This window comes from Pseudorca crassidens, chromosome 19 (assembly GCF_039906515.1).
Source record: "Pseudorca crassidens isolate mPseCra1 chromosome 19, mPseCra1.hap1, whole genome shotgun sequence".
Classification (NCBI taxonomy): Eukaryota; Metazoa; Chordata; class Mammalia; order Artiodactyla; family Delphinidae; genus Pseudorca; species Pseudorca crassidens.
This window is the reverse complement of record NC_090314.1, coordinates 47,768,759-47,789,236: the sequence shown is the minus strand read 5'-3', so window position 1 is coordinate 47,789,236 and position 20,478 is coordinate 47,768,759. Positions and strand designations below refer to the sequence as shown.

At 51.6% G+C, this 20,478-nt stretch overlaps 1 protein-coding gene and 1 long non-coding RNA gene across 3 annotated transcripts in view; one reads left to right on the top strand and one right to left on the bottom strand.

The window, feature by feature from the left end:
• WNT3 (Wnt family member 3) overlaps positions 1-20,478 on the bottom strand; it is a 48,221-nt gene that overhangs the window by 19,095 nt on the left and 8,648 nt on the right. The window contains exon 2 of one of the 2 annotated variants that reach the window (XM_067715938.1): positions 7,448-7,627. The exons of the other annotated variant lie outside the window; for it this stretch is intronic. The gene's annotated coding sequence lies outside the window, so the exon portion shown is untranslated. The remainder of the gene's footprint in view (positions 1-7,447; positions 7,628-20,478) is intronic. 2 annotated transcript variants of the gene reach the window in all.
• The window catches only part of LOC137212149 (uncharacterized), a 9,014-nt gene continuing 7,248 nt past the window's right edge, over positions 18,713-20,478 (top strand). Inside the window, exon 1 of the long non-coding RNA XR_010937377.1 lies at positions 18,713-18,830. This is a non-coding gene — a long non-coding RNA (uncharacterized lncRNA). The remainder of the gene's footprint in view (positions 18,831-20,478) is intronic.

Sequence of the window (20,478 nt, the reverse complement as noted above, 5' to 3'; positions counted from 1 at the left end):
TGGAGCCTGTGCTCCGCAATGGGAGAGGCCACAACAGTGAGAGGCCCGCGTACCGCAAAAAAAAAAAAAAAAAAAAGAATCCGCCTGCCCATGCAGGGGACACGGGTTCAAGTCCTGGTCCGGGAAGATCCCACATGCCGTGGAGCACCTAAGCCCGTGCGCCACAACGACTGAGCCCGCGCGCCTAGAGCCCGTGCTCCACAACAAGAGAAGCCACCACAATGAGAAGCCTGCGCACCACAACGAAGAGTAGCCCCCGCTCGCCGCAACAAGAGAAAGCCTGCACGCAGCAACGAAGACCCAACACAGCCAAAAATAAATAAATAAAATAATTAAAACAAAACAAAACACGTCACACTTGTTGAGTCCTGACCCTTCAGAGCTGGAAGCTGCGGCCCAGTCTCTGCCCCCAGACCCGCACAGGTGGTTATGCTGTTTCACAGCGGAGGCAGCTGGGGCCTGAAGACGTTAAATGACTGGCTTGGGGTTCAGGATACTTCTGCCAAATGGCTTCTCTTCAAACGAGTCCAGCCTTAGCAACTTGAGAGGCGCTGAGCGTTCTAGAAACCACGGTGGGACCAGGTCTCTGGGGTGCTCACTGGGTACAAAGGTAGATGCTTGATAAAAGCCTGGGGAATGAGAGTGTCCGCCTGAGAAGGTTCCCCTGCCGTCTCTTGCTAGATGGAGGAGGCGGGGCGGGGGAGGGACATGAGATGCCCTAGAGAGGCTTTATAAAGCCTTCTGTGAGCGGCCACAGGCCTTAGTTACTCTATCACAGTACCAGGCCGCACAGTGTCCAGGTTGGTGGGACCTTGGCCGCTATCTGGTCCAGTTCCAGCTGAAGCCCAGACTTGCCCAGGGTACCTCCAGGCTTGAGACAGTGCAGGGAGCACAGTCCAGGCCTGAGATGCCCCCAGCCACAACTCTGCTTCCCTTCCACCACGCAGTTCCTTCTTCTTTCTTTTTGTTTTTGATAAATTTATTTATTTTTATTTATTTATTATTTTTGGCTGCGTTGGGTCCTCGTTGCTGCGTGCGGGCTTTCTCTAGTTGCGGCAAGAGGGGGCTACTCTTTGTTGCAGTGCGCGGGCTTCTCTTGTTGCCGAGCACAGGCTCTAGAGCACGTGGGCTTCAGTAGATGTGGCGCGTGGGCTCAGTAGTTGTGGCACACGGGACTAGTTGCTCTGCGGCATGTGGGATCATCCCAGACCAGGGCTCAAACCCGTGTCCCCTGCATTAGCAGGCAGATTCTCAACCACTGCGCCACCAGGGAAGCCCATCAGCCCTCTTATTTATTACTTTGGGCTCCTATTCATCCATCAAGATCCAATTTTAAAAGCCCCTCTTAATGTGTCCAGTTTAAACTGTTCCCTCTGGGTATTTCCCAGTTCTTATATATACCTCAGAGGGAAACTCAGACACTTTCCATTGAATCGTCCACTGACGCTGTGTTTTTCCACTAAAACAGTTTTTTGAGAGGAGGAACCATTTCTTTCGTTTTTGTAGGTTGGGCGGGCAGAGTGCTTGTTCACCAACAGGCCCAGCACACCTCCTCCTTCCGCCACACTGAGCGGCTCCACCTGACTACCCCAACCTCCTCACCTCCCCCAAATCCCACAGGCTGCCACCAGGACAAGCTGAGGGCAGGTGACGGCCGCACTGGTCCTCTGGGCCTTATCACACAGCCTCTGCTTCCACTGTCTGGAGATCCTTTATCTGAATCTTAGGAAGAAGCCCAGGAGGGAACCTGGAAATCAGAGCTGCTTGGCTGGGAGTTCACTCTCACAGTGGCTCCCTAGGGCTCCTCTGAAAGCCCTATGTCTTCAACTCAACAAATATTCATGGTAGGTCAGGCCCTGTGGTGCCTGGGGCACCCCTGGTGTTGCATGAGCTCCCAGCTGAGCCTGGGCACTGCCCCAGGTAGCCCGTGCTCCTCCCTGACCGGGGCCGGCGTGCCCACCCACCCTGCCTCACACCCAGACAGCAAGGACCACCTGCCCTGGTGAGGGCTGGGGCCCTGAGGACTTCACCTGCCTCGACCATCCCACCCACACTCCCTCACACCACGCCTTCTGGAGGACCAAGAGCATGATTTCACCAGCTGGCTGCTCTTCGTGGGTGCGGCCATGGCACTACGGGACTCAGATCACTTGCAGTGGTTTTGAAAAATACAGACAGCTGGGCTCCAAAGCCAGCCCTGCTGAATCAGACTATCAGGGGAGGAGTCCAGGAAGCTGGATCGTTAAAAACCTCCTCCAGAGTGTGACAACAGCACAGTATAAGATGATGCAATGTGAAGTATCCAGCATACCCTGGAAAGTTCTCTGGCCAAAGATGTTTAACCTGAATCTCCACAAGCCTTTAGAAGTAACTTTCAGCTATCAGGAAACACGAGGGATAGAGGAACAAACCAAATGACACTATGGGGAAGCGACCAGACAAATTCACAAGGCTACAGGCCTGAACTCTCCAAAGTCCAAGTTACTTTTAAAAAGTGTGTGTGTGTGCGCGTGTGTGTGTGTGTGTGTGTGTGTGTGTGCGTGTGTGTTGGGGGAAGGAGGGGAGGGATGTTTTGGATTAAAATAAACTTATGAGACAGAACAATCAAATAACTGGAAACTGGTTTGAAAATCCTAGCCATGAAGGCATTTTGAGGATAATTGGGGAAATGTGAATCATTAGGAATCATTAATAATTGGGTTAAGTGTGATAATGGTATGTGGTCATAGGCGTCATCCTTACATTGTAAAATACAGAGGTGAAGAGTCATGATGACTATAACTTTGAAATGGTTCAGCAAACCAAACACTGTGTAGGGGATGGGGGGCGGGGAGGGAGGAGAGAAAGGGGAGGGGGGAGCAATTACGGCAAAATGAAAAACACTTGAACTAGGAGGTGTGCACGTGGGTGCTCCTGGAATTATTTTTTCTGTTTTCCTGATTAACAATTTTCATAATAAAAGTTAGAAGGAACATAAACTCCAACTAATTCGTGGGGACTTCTGGACACGACCCGCGCGGGGCTCGCACCTGGCCTCGCCCGCCCCGAGCACGGAGGGTGGCCGAGTCTCCGGACCCGCCGTGGCCCCTGCGGCAGCAGGTGCACCCGATGGGGCGGGTGGGGGGGCGCTGCGCCATCGCTGGGCGGTCAAGGCGCCGTCCACTCCCCGCCTTTCAGGGCGGGTACTTCCACCGCGTTCCCAGGAGCGCTTCCTTGAGCCTGGTCCCCCCACGGCGCTGAGCACGCGCAGGTGGGAAACAGCCCTGCCCGGCACCTGGACTCCTACCCCACCCCCAGCTCTGTTTAGGGAGGCTCCACGCAAGTTCAAAGCGGTGCCTGCCCCTCCCTCCCGGCCCCATCCCCATCCTCAGGCGAGGCAGCCCGAGCGAGCCTCAACATCTTCCTCTGCGCCCCTCCAAATTCATCAGTCCCGGAGTCCCGCCGCCAATTCCTCTGCAGTGTCGTTGCACTCACTCCCCCTGTCCTTTCTTCTCAAGGGCCCCCTCGCCACAGGCGCCTGAGTTTTGCAAGCATCTACTCAGCACCTATTAGGAGTCATATTCGGGTCTACCGCAGACCCATGCAGGACCTTTAAATGTTCCAGCACTCAGAGGGGTGGGTCACCGGCTCTCAACCCTGGCTGCATGTCACATGGCCCCGGGGGAGTTTAAAACTACTGATGCTGGGGCCCCATCCCCAGAGAAAGGGATTTAATTGGTCTGGGTGCCCCCTCCTCTCTGTGGTAGCCTCCCTTCCTCCATTATAAGAGGAGGACACAAGGGGCCTCCCTGGTGGTCCAGTGTTTAAGACTCCACGCTTCTGCTGCACGGGGCACCGGTTGGATCCCTGGTCGGGGACCAAAAAAATAAAAGAGGAGGCAAGATGGAGGAGAAACACTGTCCTCGGTCACAGACAAGGCTCAGAACCTGCCAGTGGTCACCGGGGGTCGGGCGGGGGCATAGCTGGGCCTCCTCAGCCCTCTGCCATCCATCCCCAGGGGTCCTACCTCCTCCTGCGCCAGCACTAACCCATCCTTTACAACCACGGTTTTGTCCACATCCTCTCATGAAGCAGCTCTCCCTCATCGTCTCTCTCCTGGCCTCCCAACAGATCTCCATCTTTATGGGAACGGAAGCAAAACTTTTTGGATCCGGCAACACATCAGTAAAAAGTGTTTGGGCATGCCCCCCCATTTACATACATTAGGTCTAAATCACACGCCAGCCTGCCACCATGCTCACCTGTCAGGTGCATTACAAAACACACGCTAACATGCACTGGAAAAAGACAAGATAGAAAGTATATTTCAAAAGAATCGTTTCCTCCTACAGCCTCATCTAGTGACCTCCCACCCAAGCCTTCAATCCTGTGTCCTTTTCTTAGCCTTGCAGTGGTGGGATATATGTCTGTTAAGCGGAAATTCTCTCTGCAGAAATGCAGGACGCCACCAAACATTCTTGGGGTTCCAGGTACCAAGGCCTTTCTCCTCCTTTCTTCCCCATCTTTCTTTGTTCTTGACCACAGCTACTTTGTTTTTGTCTAGGATTTCCAGTTCCCCACTCATATCTCACCGGCAGTGCTTTCTCTCCACACGTCCATGGTGGAGCCCTCCTGTCCACATGCCTCCTCTCGGTCTGTCCTCACTTTCCCCTCCCTCACCTCTGCTCACTGCATACGCCGTTGTCCCACCAGACCAGCTGCATCCCTGCACGAGTGCTGGTGCCACAGGCAATTTCCATATTTTCAGTCCTGTGTTCCTAGTCACATTTGTTACAAAAGTATTTCTTCCAGGGGAAATACACTTTGGACAGAAAGGATAAAATCAGTCTCTCTCTCTCTCTCTCTCTCTCTCACAAACACACACACACACAGCAGACATTTAAAGTAAAAAAAAATTAAAAATTAATTACCAATTTCTCTACTAATAGGATGTGTGTTCAACATGAGGGGAAAAATATCATAGCAATTAGCTCCAGTTAAGGGTCCTTCATAAATCACCTGGGCTAAGAGAAGGCCTGAGTACCACAGACAGGAGAAGGTAGCCACAAAACAGAGAGATGTAATGGGGACATGCAGAGCTGTAAATAAAATAAAGCGGAAGGCTTTTACAGGTGCATACCCAGTGGTGCATAAGATAATGTGAGTGGTTAATAAGGTCATGAGGAAATAATTTACTGAACTGTGTAAGGTAGTGAGGGGACCAATTTACTGGGGCACTCAGAATGGTTATTATTATTACTAATAATAGCTAACATTTATTGAGCCCTGACTAGTGCCAGGAGCCATGTAAAGCTCTTAACATAGAACATATATTTTAATTTGCCAAAGAATCCTATGAGGTTATTATTATCCCCATCTGACATGGGTTCAGAGAGGCTAAGTAACTTGTCTGTGGTCACACAGCTAGGATATGGTGGTGCTGAGTTGGCCACTAGAGCAATGAGGTGAAACATTAGGACAAGGTCTGTATGGAGTGTGCTGGTGGAAGGCTGAGGGGGAGGGGGCTACTCAGGCTGCTCCCTGGATTTACAGCCCTATAAATTCAAATGTGGGGGCCCCTGCCTATTGATCTTTCTTCCTTTGAATGTTGTCATGCATCTTCCACACTCCAGGTTTACTTCTCTGTATCTCAGACAAGGCCAGACCCACACTCAAGGCTTCCCCGGGGAGAGGAGACCTCCATCTGAGGGCTGAAGAGGTTTGTGTGTGAGACAGGACACATGAATTCAGGACCTCTTCCAAGAGAGGTCAGGGTAGATGACACATGTTCCAGCACCTTCCAGTTTGCAAAGCATCAATGGCATCTCAGTGAATCCTCACAACAGCCCTGGGAGGTAAATACTGTCTCTTTACAAATGAGGAAACTGAGGTTCAGACAGGGCACCATAAGCCAGTAAGTGGCGGTGGGGTTTGACCCTTGTCTGTCTGACCCCAAATCCTGTACTGTTGCTACTTTGCTCCACTGTGGAGGTTCCACCCACTGGTGATGACCAGTTCATTCAAGCAGAACGCATTGGTTCAGCACCCACTGTGTGCTCTGTACGGAACTGGGCACAGGACAGTGTCACGTCCTTGACCTGGAGGAGGGTAAAACGGAACGGGCAGGCCACGTGCACAGGAAGAGAGGACCAGCCAGCACACGGACCGTCCTGGTGGAGATGGAAGGAACACGCAGAGTGGGATGGGTGCGGGTAATCCACAAGACCTCAAAGGGCTGTGCTCTGGGGTAGATCTTTATGACAGAAAAGGAAGAGGAAGGGCACTTCTGAGACAGTGATGTGACTCAAAACACTGAAACCCGAGGAGCAAAGAGGGAGGAGGCCAGGGCTTGAGGTCCCAGCTGATGAGTTTAGATCCCATAGTCAGGGAAGTGGGGACCACCTATGGACCTGAAAGAGGCCCGGGCCCTACACAGGGCTGCCCCGCTAGAAAGGGGTCCCTCAGAGCTGGAAGGAACGCTGGGGGAAGCTGGAACAAAACAAAGGCCCCCAGGAGGCTCCATGGCCCCGATGGGGGAGTTCACTTGGGGTCCCAGAAGCTGAGGTGCTGGCCAACTCAGCCAACTGGGGGAAGGGGGTGCTTCCAAGCCTTCAGGGAATTCCGATTCTCCTTTGTTCACAGAACAAACACACTGCACCATGTGGAGAGGATAAAAATCTAAAAGCTGACACCTTACCAGACTCAAGCTTTTGCTAGCCCAGTCAGTAGAGGGATCCCTGGGAATTCCCTTTTCTTTCCAGGCCGGGAAGATCTCAGCACCCCCTTCTCTCACTCCCTCTGCCAGACCCACTGGCTGCTTCCATTCGGGGGTGCCTTTGCCTCATGACAGCTGGTGGGAGATCTCCCCCGCTCACTGCACCGCCAGCCCTCCGGCCGCCATTTGGGCCCCCGTGACCTGTGCTCAGGTGTTGAGGCAGCAGCCGCTCACCTGCCTGGAATGAAGTCCCCCAACCTTCTCTGCTCCAAGAGAAACAGCCTCTGGCATGTGCATCTTAAATCTCCCGGTTCGCATAACCAACTTCAGCCCCTCTCCCGAGGCCCCCACTTCTCACTTCTGTTGTGCGGCCAGACCGGGGAAGGTGCTAGAACAAAGCCCTGGCCAGCGCGGAAAGAGGAGGACGGTCAACCCCGCGACCGCTGGGGAAGAATGGAGTCCGCCTCCGGGGTCTGAGAAGCCCAGCTGCCACGTGCGGAAGGGGACTCCAGGTTGCTCATTTCAGAAGTCGCGGAGATGCGCCCCCTCCCCCGCAAATCCGGGTGCCCCTTTATAACCCTCAGGAATCTTTCCATCTTTCACCAGGATAACCAAACCGGGTCAACGCCACCACAGGCGTCCTGCCTGCGAACATTTCCCAGGCTCACCCGGGGCCCGCGGCGAGGTGCTGGGGGCGGTGATACCAAGCAATTCCAGGACCTCTCTGCCTTTTCGGCAGCATTGCTGACTCACGGGTGACTTTCCGCCGTGTAGTCTCAAAGTCCTGCCTCAGTATCTTGGTCTTTCTGGGTCAGCCACGAAAGTGCTGGCAACAACCGCGGCCTCTCTCGTTCTCGCGCGAACGTGCTCTGTTATGCGCATGCGTACACGTAAACCCCAACCCTGCGATGGATTTCCGTCTTATTGGGAAGCCTAGAGGACAAGTCAGGTTCTCATTAGGGTTAATTATAGGTGAAAAGAGGTAGAGGAGACGCCCAATCCCTGAGTGGAGAGCAGCGTCGCCTACTACGGGTCGATCTGGCTGACCTGAGTCCTGGTCCCTTTGCTACCACCAGTGCATGAGGTGGAAAATTGTAAACATCACCTACTTCAAAGAGGCTGGAGGGAGGAGTCATCGAAAGGATGTAGGTAAAGCCCTTATCACGATCCCTGGCACAATGGATGGTAGTTGCTATTGTTATAAGTGCTAACCCAGACCAATGCCATCTCCATGCCAGCTACTATTTCATGTGCTTTACACGCATTAACTCATTTAATCCTCCCAGCGACCCTGTGAGGAGGGTACTGTTATCATCACCTTCACCGGGGAGGGAAATTGAACTGCAGAGATTACGTAGTTTGCTGGAGGTTACCCAGGTAGTCTGGAGCGCATCCAGCCTGACTCCAGAGCCTTCAGCCTTAACCACAGTGCTCTACCGGCTCTCTGGAAGAGGTCGGTGGAGAGCTTCATCACTCAGCAGGTGGGGACCGAGCACCCGTTCATGGGAATACAGAGAGGTGAGTGTGACATGGTCCTTGCCCTGCAGAGGCTCCCAGATTCATAGGGAGACAGATGCCTAAAACGAAAACGATAGGAGACCTAATGTAAGAGATGCATTCTACCGGCGTGATGGGGTTAGGCTTTGTAGAAATACTGTGGGAAGGGTCTGACACTGGCCAGAGAGACCCATGTCCCCAGGGTACAAAGATCAGCTGGGCCTGGTTTCTGCCAGCCTCACAGGAAAGGGGATTCAGCTAAATTGATCAGTTGATTAGCTGATTGCTTCATTCATCCATTCATGCATTCATTCAACTCAAGACCCTCTGGGATGGGTGCTCTGGACTGAACTAGTTCACACAGAATGATTTTTAAAAGTCAGAGGAATCATAGCCCAATTGCTGAGATGAATAAGACCACAAGGACAAACTGACACTAAAAGGGACAGGAGAATCTCCTAGATCACATTTTCCAAACAGGTAGTAAGTTGTTACTTGAGAGAGTAAATATTTTTGGAAAACAAACTAAACAAATGAAAACAAGGATCATGCCTGCAGGCCTCTCTGTGTTGCTAATACAAGATGCTAATATGCTAATGAGCACCACAAACACCTAGAGGCTGGAAGTAGCAGGTGGCACCTCCCAAACTTATTTGACACCAAAAGCCCTCCTCAGCAGGATTACGTGGGACTGGTGTAAGAAACACAGTTTGCAACTTCCTGCTCTGACCCAAAAGGTGTGCAGAAGACCTGGGAGAGAGGGTGGAAGTTACACTGGGAAGATTCCCAGGAAGTTGACAGCTCTGAACGGGATTTTGAAAAATTCCAGGAAGGTCATGGCCAGATGGAGGAGTGATGGAAAAGAATTTTTTGGTCAGGAAAGGGGTCCTAAGACCCCTTTATCTTTATAATGGAGGCCCGAGGAAGAAGTAGCATTTTGCTCCAGGGCAGGAAGGGAGGATGAATAAGGACCAAACAGTGAGGACAGAGATGCCAGTAGGTGATGGCAGCCGCATCTGGTTTCTGATGTGCACTGAAGAGCTCATGGCTTTTCCTTCAGGAGGGAGTCCCAGCACTTGGATGAAGGCTTGGGGGAAGAAGGTCACCTGCTGGTATTCCCTGAAAAGGCACCTGAGGGAATGCCCTGGCAGTCCAGTAGTTAGGACTCCACGCTTGAAACTAAGATCCCGCAAGTTGCACAGCACAGCCAAAAGAAAACAATGGCATAGGGCTTCCCTGGTGGCGCAGTGGTTGAGAGTCTGCCTGCCGATGCAGGGGACGCAGGTTCGTGCCCCGGTCCGAGAGGATCCCACATACCGCGGAGCGGCTGGGCCCGTGAGCCATGGCCATTGAGCCTGCGCGTCCGGAGCCTGTGCTCCGCAATGGGAGAGGCCACAGAGGCCACAGCAGTGAGAGGCCCGCGTACCGCAAAAAAAAAAAAAAAAAAAAAAGCATAAACTGGCACCTGAGAGATGCTATTGCTGTAACTCAGGCAGGGTGGCCCATTGGGACAGAAGGGCAGAGAGGGGGCCAGGAGGAAAATGTGCCCTGGCTCTGGTGGGGCTGATGGGATGGGGACTCCTGGGAAGAGTGGCCTTATCTCTGAATACTGGGCAGGGCGTTCACGCCCAGTGAGGGTACGAAGGGGAAGATGGTGGGGGGAAGAGGTGAGCCAGGGAAGTGAAGGCTGGAGCTCTGTTAGCTACTTTTGCCCCTGCCACCAAATGGCCAGTGGCGCCCTCTGGCCCTTGGGCCGAAAACGTGAGGAGCTGGCGGTCGGGGAGGATGTCCACCAGACACACCAGCCGTGGCCATATGTTCCTCCAAATGCACATTTCTTTTCTGGCTGCACCGTGCGGCTTGTGGGATCTTAGTTCCCTGATCAGAGATTGAACCCGGGCCCTGGCAGTGAAAGCAGTAGAGTCCTAACCACTGGACCACCGGGGAATTCCCCCAAATGCACATTTTTATGTGTTGACATGATCCCCGGGGTCCCAGCCCTGCCTCTGCTTCTCCCAACTCTGGGACCTTAAAGCAGTCCCACCTCTGCCAACGAAGACCACAGACCACATTCTACAGCTGCCAGACTGACAAGAGTGAACTCACTCGAGTTCAAGTGTCAGTGAAAATGTAGAGCAAACATGAGAGTGCAGATGGGCACAACTTCTTTGGAAAACAGTTTAGCATCAGCTTGCAAAGTAGAACTTTCACACGTCCTGCAGCCCCAAATTTCTACTCCTGGGTAGGTACCCCTCCCAGAGAGCTACTCTCCCTCATGTGCACCTCAAGACACTCGCCCACTGACAGGAGATGGAACAGAAAAACATCTTATGATAAAAACCCTAGCGAACTTTTTGGCCAACCCAATATACACACACACACACACACACACACACACACACACACACACACACACATATATAATGAATCGCTTTGCTGTACACTTGAAACTAACACAACACTGTAAATCAACTATACTTCAATAAAAAAAATTAATAAAATAAAATAAACAAAAAATATATATTGTCTAGGCATTCCTAGCTGGAATAACTATTATTTTATAGTGATGGAATAATGACTTCCCTGGTGGCGCAGTGGTTAAGAATCTGCCTGCCAATGCAGAAGACGTGGGTTCCACCTCTGGTCTGGGAAGATCCCACGTGCTGCGGAGCCACTAAGCCCGTGAGCCACAATTACAGAGCCTGTGCTCTGGAGCCTGCAAACCACAACTACTGAGCCCACGTGCCAAAACTACTGATGCCTGCGCTCCACAACTACTGAATCCCATGCTCTGCAACAAGAGAAGCCACCACAGTGAGAAGCCCGTGCACCACAACAAAGAGTAGCCCCTGCTCGCCACAACTAAAGAAAGCCCACATGCAGCAACAAAGACCCAAAGCAACCAAAATTAAATAAAGAAATAAAAATTAAAAAAATAATAAAGTGATGGAATAAATATACAAAATTCAGAATGTGATCATGCCTGGAGGGAGATACGGGGATGGGACGGGGAGAACCCCACAGATAGATGCAATGACCTTGATCATATTCTGGTTCTTCAGAGGTGTGGTAAGGCCCAGGTTGTTTTTATCTTGTTATTATATCCTGTATTTATGGTATGCTCACTCTCTCATGTGCATCAAGCGTCACATCATAAAAAAACATTTGGTATCAGTCTGCAATCAAAAATGTTTTTAAGAACAAAAAGCATTATGTGGCCACTCTGTGCTTCGGTTTCCTCCCCTTCCTTCCTATGGTCCAGCAGGCTCTTCTCCCCTAAAGGTTGGAAGTGTACAGTGACTGCCATCCCTGGGTCAGCCTGCATCCCACCCAGGCCGCCTGGTACCCCAGTCAAACTTTCTCACTGTGCTTAGCAGGGCTGAAATGGCCAGTGTCTAGCTATTAACTAGGGACACATTAAACCTACACAGACCAGTCCTAGGACCCCCCCCCGAAAAAACTCCAACAGCCACGAAGTGTACAGCTTTCCCTGAGTATGGCCTTTCCTGTGTTGGAAGGAATTCAGATCTTCCTATTCCAAAGAAGCCTGGTCTGGGATAGAATATCTTATGACCCTTGATACATTGGAATGACTTCAGAACATCCTTAATTCATTTAATACTTCTTCATCTTTAACTCAGTTCCTGAGTACTATTTCATTTCTTCCTCACAACTGCCCTGAGATCGGAATCTTTGCTCCCATTTTACAGATGAACAAATTGAGGCTCACTTTTTTTTTTAACAACCCAAAGTTCCAGAGCTATTAAGTAGCACTTCTGAGATTCACATCAAGGCCGGGTTGACTCCTCTTCCTGGAACACCATGCTGCCTTCCAGCACAGACGCTAGAAGCTCAGAGCTGGACTCTCTGGGAAATCACAGAGTGAGGGGAAAACTGTCCCAGAGAGTGGGAACCAGCTGAGCCTGGACTCAAGCTTGCCTGGGAAGGAGCCCGGAGCATTAGCCAACCAACCAATACTATTACCAGCTGTGCTCCTGCAATATTCAGGATGACGTGTGGGGCTCACTTGGGATATGAAGAAATACAGAGCAGAATCATGCCCTCAAGGGGCTGACCCTCTAGTTGGGAAGACAAGCCAGATGCACGTGAAGAGGTAACTAGTGACAGGGGCCCCATGTCGTCCTAGGAGGGCCTCACAGAGGCAATGGGAATCTAGCTGGGGCTGCAGACTGAGCCTGCAACTGGCAGGTGACTCTCAATGGTGTCCCTTCATCCTACCACCCGTCACAGAGGATGCAATGTGTGCCCCGCGCTATCCTTGTGATGTGGGCGCAGAGGTGATGGAGACCCGGTCCTGCCTGCGGGGCGCTCACAGTCTAATCAATGAAACGGATACACCCGGAAGGGGCTGCGCTGGGGCCAGGTGTGAAAGAAGGAAGCACAGAGAAGGTGGTGCCTGGACTGTGCTTTGAAGAACGAAGGGGAGTTCACAGAAGTCATTCCAAAGAAGGTGGGGCAAACGCAAAGGCCTGGAGGTGGGAGGTAGTGTAAGAACAACCCAAATGATAAAGCAACATTGATGGCAAAGGGTGGACAGCAGACACTGTACTAAGTCTCTCATGTGTTACCTCATCCTTTACTCCTCGTTTTACAGAGAGAAAGCTGAGGCTCAGACAGGTTCAGGTCACCAAGATATTAAAGGCAGAACGATCTAGAGCCCAGGACTGCTGTCACCCAACGTCCAGGCTCTCGCCTGTGCAGTGAAAGTAGGTCATAGGGTGAGGATGTGGTGGTGGGAGGTGAGTTAGGGTGGAGAGCCAGGAAGGGGCGAGATCATTCCGGGTTTCACAGGCCGTGCTAAAGAGGGTGGAACACCACCTGAAACTAACACAACATTGTAAATCAACTATATGTCTTTTTGTTTTTTGGGTTTTTTTTTTTTGCGGTACGCGGGCCTCTCACTGTTGTGGCCTCTCCCGTTGTGGAGCACAGGCTCCGGATGCGTAGGCTCAGCAGCCATGGCTCACGGGCCCAGCCACTCCACGGCATGTGGGATCTTCCCGGACCGGGGCACGAACCCGTGTCCCCTGCATCGGCAGGCGGACTCTCAACCACTGCGCCACCAGGGAAGCCCTCAACTATATTTCAATAAAAATTTTTTTAAAAAGAAGTAAAGAAAAAATTTTAATTAAAAAAGAAAAAAAAAGAGGGTGGAACATCACAGTCAGACCTGCTGGTTGAATGCTCTTCTGTTGGGCCATTTAAAAATGACAAAACTGGGAGCTTCCCTGGTGGTGCAGTGGTTAAGAATCTGCCTGACAATGCAGGGGACACGGGTTCGAGCCCTGGTCTGGGAAGATCCCACATGCTGCGGAGCAACAAAGCCCATGTGCCACAACTACTGAGCCCAAGTGCCACAACTACTGAACCCAAGTACCACAACTACTGAAGCCCACACGCCTAGAGCCCATGCTCTGCAACAGGGAAGCCACCACAGTGAGAAGCCCATGTATCTCAATGAAGAGTAGCCCCTGCTCGCCACAACTAGAGAAAAGCCTGTGCACAGCAACGAAGACCCAATGCAGCCAAAATAAATTAAAAAAAAAAAAAAAAAAGACAAAACTGGGACTTCCCTGGTGGTCCAGTGGTAAAGAATCCACCTTCCAATGCAGGTGACGCAGGTTCAATCCCTGGCCGGGGAACTAAGATCCTACATGCCACAGGGAAGTTAAGCCCGCACACACCACAACTACTGAGCCCGCATGCCTCAACTAGAGAGACCACATGTCGCAAACTACAGAGCCCACACACTCTGGAGCCCGCGTGCCACAACTAGAGAGAAGCCCACTCCGCAGTGAAAGATCCCGCATGCCTCAGCGAAGATCCCACTTGCCGCAACTAAGACCCGACACAGACAAAAAAAAAAAAAAGAGAAAGAAAATAAATAAATAAGTAAATATTTTTTTAAAAATCAGAAAGAGAAAAAATGAATATAATCCAGCCTGGATTATATGTCTTTATTAAACAGATAAATAAAGAAAGAAGACAAAACTGACCAACTATGAAGGAAAATCCTTTGAGGCCAAGACTGTGTAAGACAAGGTCCCAGTTTATCAAAAGGGATTTGAAGCTAAGAGGTGACCACAGACTACAAGGGAGGTAGAAGTGTTGATGTAGAAGGAAGTCAGCCTACTAAGGTAGGAAGATGATGCAGAAATGGAGAAAGATGATAAGATGATGCAGAGATGGAGAAAGCAGGGCTTCTTCCAGCTTCTGTGCTAGTCAGACCCCGGGGAACCCCGTTTCCTGTCCAAGTCCCCAGGTCTGGCTGGAACACTTACAGGACCTGGGGTGAGAGTACTAAAGGAAGCCTCATCCACCAGGCGCCCAATATTTAAAAATTTCATGTCAGGTTAACAAACTGTTAAATAAAATATCTTTTCTATATATAAAATAGGTAAACAACCGGGACCTACTGTATAACACAGGGAATTATACTCAATATCTTTTCATAACCTATAATGGAAAAGAATCTGAAAAGAATATATATATATATATATATATATATATATATATATGTATAACTGAATCACTTTGTGGTATACTTGAAACGAACACAACATTGTAAATTAATTATACTTCAATTAAAATATATATATATATTCTATCCAACTCGATGAGCTGTACACTTATAATTCATGTACTTTTCTTTAGGTATTCTTCAATAATAAGCTAAAAAAATTCTATCGTCTTATTCACCACCTGGAAGGCTAGGTTCTCCATGGCGTTCTGAGCTAGAAAGTGACATGGAGAGAACCAGCCCCCAGCTCACAGCCAGCAGCCCCCTCATCCCTGCTTCATCCACACTGGTCACCCCGACTGAACCGCCAGGCTCCGTTCACAGGCCCTGCAAATGGCCTCTCCTTTACCACTCTCATCCCTTGGGGCACACACACCAGCAGCATGGCCTGACCTGATAGGATGAACCCCAGGCAGAGGTCCGCCCAGCCCAGAAGTAGACTCACAGCCACTGAAGCCAGGCTCTTCAGGGTGCCTTGCAGATACTTCGGAGTACCCAGAGCATGGCTGGGGGTGAGGTGGTGTGGGTATGACCCCTTGGGCCCCAGATTCCTTGCCCTGCGGGGAGGGGTGCAGCCTTAGGACACCAGGGTGGAGCCGTCTAAATTGAAGGGCCTGGCAGGACCCCTTTGCCCTGTTCTAACAGCTGTGCTATGAGTCACAGCACTGGCAAAAGGACGTAGAGACGCTGGAGAGAGATCAGAAGGAGAACAAGATGGTTAAAGGTGTGCAGGAGACTGGGTCATCTGGGAGGGATTGTTCTGGAAAAAGGAAGACTCAGTGAGCAATGCATCCTGGTCCTAGAGTCAAGCTGAAAATCTACGATGAAGCTCATGACCCCAGGAGACCAAATGAGAGAATCTGGGCTTGGACTAAGTCAGGAAAGACTGCAGTCAGACCTAAGGAGGAACTTCCTGACTGTTGAGATGTTGTGTCACAGGCTGTGAAGCCTGGCGAGCTCGGCTCCAGGCAGTTTGTGTCATGGTTGGGGCTCTGGGGTTTGCCAGCTGTGGAGCCTTGGGCAATGGAGTGGATTCCTCAGGACCTCAGTTTCCTCATCTGTAGAATGGGGATAGCAAGAGTATCTGCCTCCCGAGGGTGTTGGGAGGATGAGTTCAAGTGTGTGCTGTGTTCCCTCAGCACACACCATACACAATAAATTATTAGCTGGACGTTAAATCCTGCCTCCGCACTTGCTTCCCAGCTCCTTGCTTGGGCTCTGAGAGTCTCCATTTTCTCACAGATTAAATGGGGATGAAGATGCCAATCTCATGGGGCTCTTTTAGCTTCAAGGACAGTGCCAAGGTCATAGACTCCTTCCTTACTGATAGCTGAGGAAGGCTGCAGAGTCTCTCCTGCAGAAGCTTCAGTTAGGATGGAGGACCACCCGGCCTGTGGTTCAGCACTCTCCTTCCTGAAGTCTAGGGGCTGAGGAGGGTGGTCCCAGAGGTGCAGAAGCAGAGAGGAGGTGAGAGGCTAAGAGGACACCTTGCTGGCAGATGGGTGAGGCCAGCCTGGCCCCACTTCGCTAGCCATTCTCTGTCCCTCCTTGAAGCTCCCCCCACTGATGGGGGCTTAGCACCTCCCAGGTCAAGCCAGTGCCCCGCTAGGGTTTTGCTGATGGAAGGGCCTGGCTGGCAGTGAGGGCTGTGTGCGATGTTCGGCAGGGCCTCTCTCTTCCTTCCCACCTGTGCCCACAGTGACAGCAGTTCCCACGATGGCTGGGGGGCGGGAGGTGGGAGCAGCCCAGCTGGAGAGACAGGGTGGATGCTACCAGGGCATCCCGTCACCTGCAGAATGGCCTCAATAGCACTGGCTGCCTTCCAGGGCAAAGGAAGGTGGGAGGAACCAGGGGTGAAGGGAGACAGGGAAAGAGGAAAGCACAATCATTGGCCAGAAATAAGAGAGCTTCCCAAGAGGAAAATTGTGTATCAGCTTCAAGTTTAGGATGAAGAAGATCATGGAGAAAAGAAAAGATGGTGACTTCCCCAAAGAAAAAGCTTCTGTAGACTTGGAGGACACTCTGACGATAAAGAAACAGAAAGAAACTGATCAGAATTCCTGCAACCCAAAACAATCCAGTGAGGGCCAGCTCTCTGATATAGCAATATTTTAAATTTATGTATGCCTTGCCTCTTTCCAGAAGGATTTGAAGTGCCTGAGGCAACAAATTCCAAAGGCAACAAATATTTATTGAGCAACTACTACGTACTTGCCAGTCACAGAGAAGACAGTGGTGTGGAGACAGTGCCTGCCCTCAAGGAATTTATAACACAAAACACATGGGATTGGGGGCTTCCCTGGTGGCGCAGTGGTTGAGAGTCTGCCTGCCGATGCAGGGGACACAGGTTCGTGCCCCGGTCTGGGAAGATCCCACATGCCGCGGAGCGGCTGGGCCCGTGAGCCATGGCCGCTGAGCCTGCGTGTCCGGAGCCTGTGCTCCGCAACGGGAGAGGGCCACAACAGTGAGAGGCCCGTGTACCGCAAAAAAAAAAAAAAAACAAAAAACAAAAAAAACACATGGGATTGAATAATAAATGAAAATAGAAAATCAGGATTAAGGTGAAAAAGATGACAAATACACCAAGTCAAGGTCAATACAGGTGCAAGGACTGAGCTCACGTTTGACTTAGTTTTCTCACAGTCAGGACAGAAAGGGAAACATACTTTAACTGCAAGGAGGAATCATCCTAGCTCCTCAGAGAGAGATCAAGGTGAATATTGAAGTATAAAGGTCAAGTAAAAAATCATCTATATCAGAGATACTAACACAAGAATTGTTTGGGGCAAGAAAGAGTATTCTGTCCTATTGTTTTCTGGTATGTGTGATGGGGGCTGGATGCAAAGGAGCATAAGGGATTAAGTAGAATGAGAAATCTTACAGCTGGAAGTAATGTGAGGGGTCGAGAGGTCATGACTCTACCGTCTTCCTATTTCACAGGTGAGAAAACGAAGACCCGGGAAGTAGTGACTTGCCCAAGGCCACCCTCCCTCCACTCCCACCCAGGCAACAAAACAGTCACAGCGCCACTACTGCCAGTTTCGTAGATGTGGAAAGCTTGCCAGTGACTTGCACATGTCCCCAAATAAGAGACCTCCCAGAGGTTCAGAAATAGTATCAACAAACACAAAGCAGCAGCTTTCAAGTTGAAGGTCAAATGTGATCTTGACTCAAAGCCATCCTTTGAGGACTAACATAGAATATGAATAAGTAAATTCCTGCCGCATGTAAGAAGTCCACTTTTTTTTTTTTTTTTTTTTTTGGCCATGCCGGATTGCAGGATCTTAATTCCCCAACCAGGGCTCGAATCCGGGTCCCCTGCAGTGGAAGCGTGGAATCCTAACCACTGGACTGCCAGGGAATTCCCAAGAAATCCACTTTTGAGTCTGAATGGTGGTAGAAGGAAAAAGCTTTGGGCCCAACAGAGCCTGGGTTCAGAGCACAGGCTTTGTGACCTGAGTCCTCATCTGTAAAATGGGCAGGGTTTCGTTCTAAATCATGATGGGTGTATAGGGACCGGCACATACACACCATTAACAAACATACTGACCCACGCCTGGATAGGGAAACAAGTCCCAACGAATGGGATTTTTAAGCTAAAGACTCAGACACCTAAGCATCGTGTGAGCTGTGAGGGAGAAATATGGCACGGATAGGAAACATTTGCAAATGGAGCTGGGATGGAAAAAATAACCCCAGGGGAACTGAGCCCACGGAGACAAGGTGCACCTCAGCTTCTGGGACGGCAGCCTACTCAGATCAGGGTCCCATCCTCTTGGGTACCCTCTGAACCTAGGGGCTGTTAGCCACGTGGGGCCTGAGCTGAGCAATGGGAATCAGTTTCAGCTGCCTTTCAAAGTCAGCAGAAGCACTGTGCTCGGAGCCCTGAACCCCGGGTCACACCCAGGGACGAGGTTTTAATTCATTCTGCTCCTCCAGTCCGCTCACGGCACTGTCGTGATTCACCGTGTGCAGCTGGCTCTCTTCAGAACCTCTTTTGCCCGCTTGCCTTTACATGCAGCACGGAGCTGTGTTTTTGTTTACTGACCCCCACCATATGCTCGGCACTGGGGGAGGAGAGCACGAGGCGGCTAAAAGGTATCTGTAGTCTGGTAGAGGAGCAGAAGACGCCCACAGCCCGTGGGAGAAGGTGGTGGGAATACATGGCATGGCTGGGGGGAGGTGGGGAGGGAAGGGAGTGATGACATATTCCCTGCTTGCAGGGCAATGGTTCGGGAATCTAGGAGGGCTTCCAAAGGAAGAGGATTTTGGTCTGGGTCTGGAAAGCAAAATGGAATTTCAGCAGTTGCGTGTGGGGAGGGGAGAGAGGAGGTGGCGAAGTATTTCCATGAACAGGCACAGAGGGATGTTGGGAGGCTCGTGGGGGATTAAGAAAGGTACAGCTGATATGGGTGGAGGCCAAGCCTAGGGAGCCTCGGTGCCAGACAAGGAGTGGGGAACCATGGGAGGTTTTAGAGCAGGGGAGAGACAGCCTCAGAAAGCCAGGTTAGGGAGATTCGTGGTGAGCCGGACAGGATGCAGGAGGCTGGCTCACTCCCGCTGCCGCAGCCCCTATTTGCATTCCCAATGGGCCCTGCGAGGAGAGATTGGTTTTCCTCGCTGGCCCAGCTGGCTCTGGCAGATAAGTGGGACTCTGTGCCCAGGGGCAGGGCGTTTGGTCCTGTTGCTCCCATCCCCCTCACCACCGAGAGAGAGAGAGAGAGAGAGAGAGAGAGATGAGAGAGAGAGAGAGAGAGAGAGAGAGGGAGAGGGGAGAGGGAGAGGGAGAGGGAGAGGGAGAGGGAGAGGGAGAGGGAGAGGGAGAGGGAGAGGGAGAGGGAGAGGGAGAGGGAGAGGGAGAGGGAGAGGGAGAGGGAGAGGAGAGGGAGAGGGGAGAGGGAGAGGGGAGGGAGAGGGGAGGGGAGAGGGAGAGGGAGAGGGAGAGGGAGAGGGAGAGGGAGAGGGGAGGGAGAGGGAGAGGGAGAGGGAGAGGGAGAGGGAGAGGGAGAGGGAGAGGGAGAGGGAGAGGGAGAGGGAGAGGGAGAGGGAGAGGGAGAGGGAGAGGGAGAGGGAGAGGGAGAGGGAGAGGGAGAGGGAGAGGGAGAGGGAGAGGGAGAGGGAGAGGGAGAGGGAGAGGGAGAGGGAGAGGGAGAGGGAGAGGGAGAGGGAGAGGGAGAGGGAGAGGGAGAGGGAGAGGGAGAGGGAGAGGGAGAGGGAGAGGGAGAGGGGAGAGGGAGAGGGAGAGGGGGAGGCACACACACACACACACACACACACACACACACACGGTCCTTCCTGTTTTTCCAGCCTAGCTTGAGTGAATGGTTTCCCAGTTTGCTGGTGCCCATCCAGGTGATTGGATTTCCTGACGGCCACAGACCTCAGAAGAGCCCCTTCCAGCTCCTGGCCCTTTCCCCTTCCTCCTCCTAACCTCTACTCCCATCTCCCACCACTGTGTCCCTGCTTAGAAATCCTACACCTGGCTAAGCCCAGGTCAGGCCTGTGATCTCTGCACTAGTTCGGGTGAACCTGGGCATGCCCTGTGGCCACTTGACCTCCGACCTCTGCTCTCTCCCCTTGGTGTTCCCCACTGAACCTCAAGACCCCCCTCAGGAAGGAGCTGAGAACTCCCCTGTCCGGCTCCCATTCCTTCCTCCTCTGCTGGAAATACCAAATCTCAAGCTCAAAGACTCAGAGGGTCCTGCCAGGTCCATCCTTAGCACCCTTTGACTAGGGGCTGGCTCTT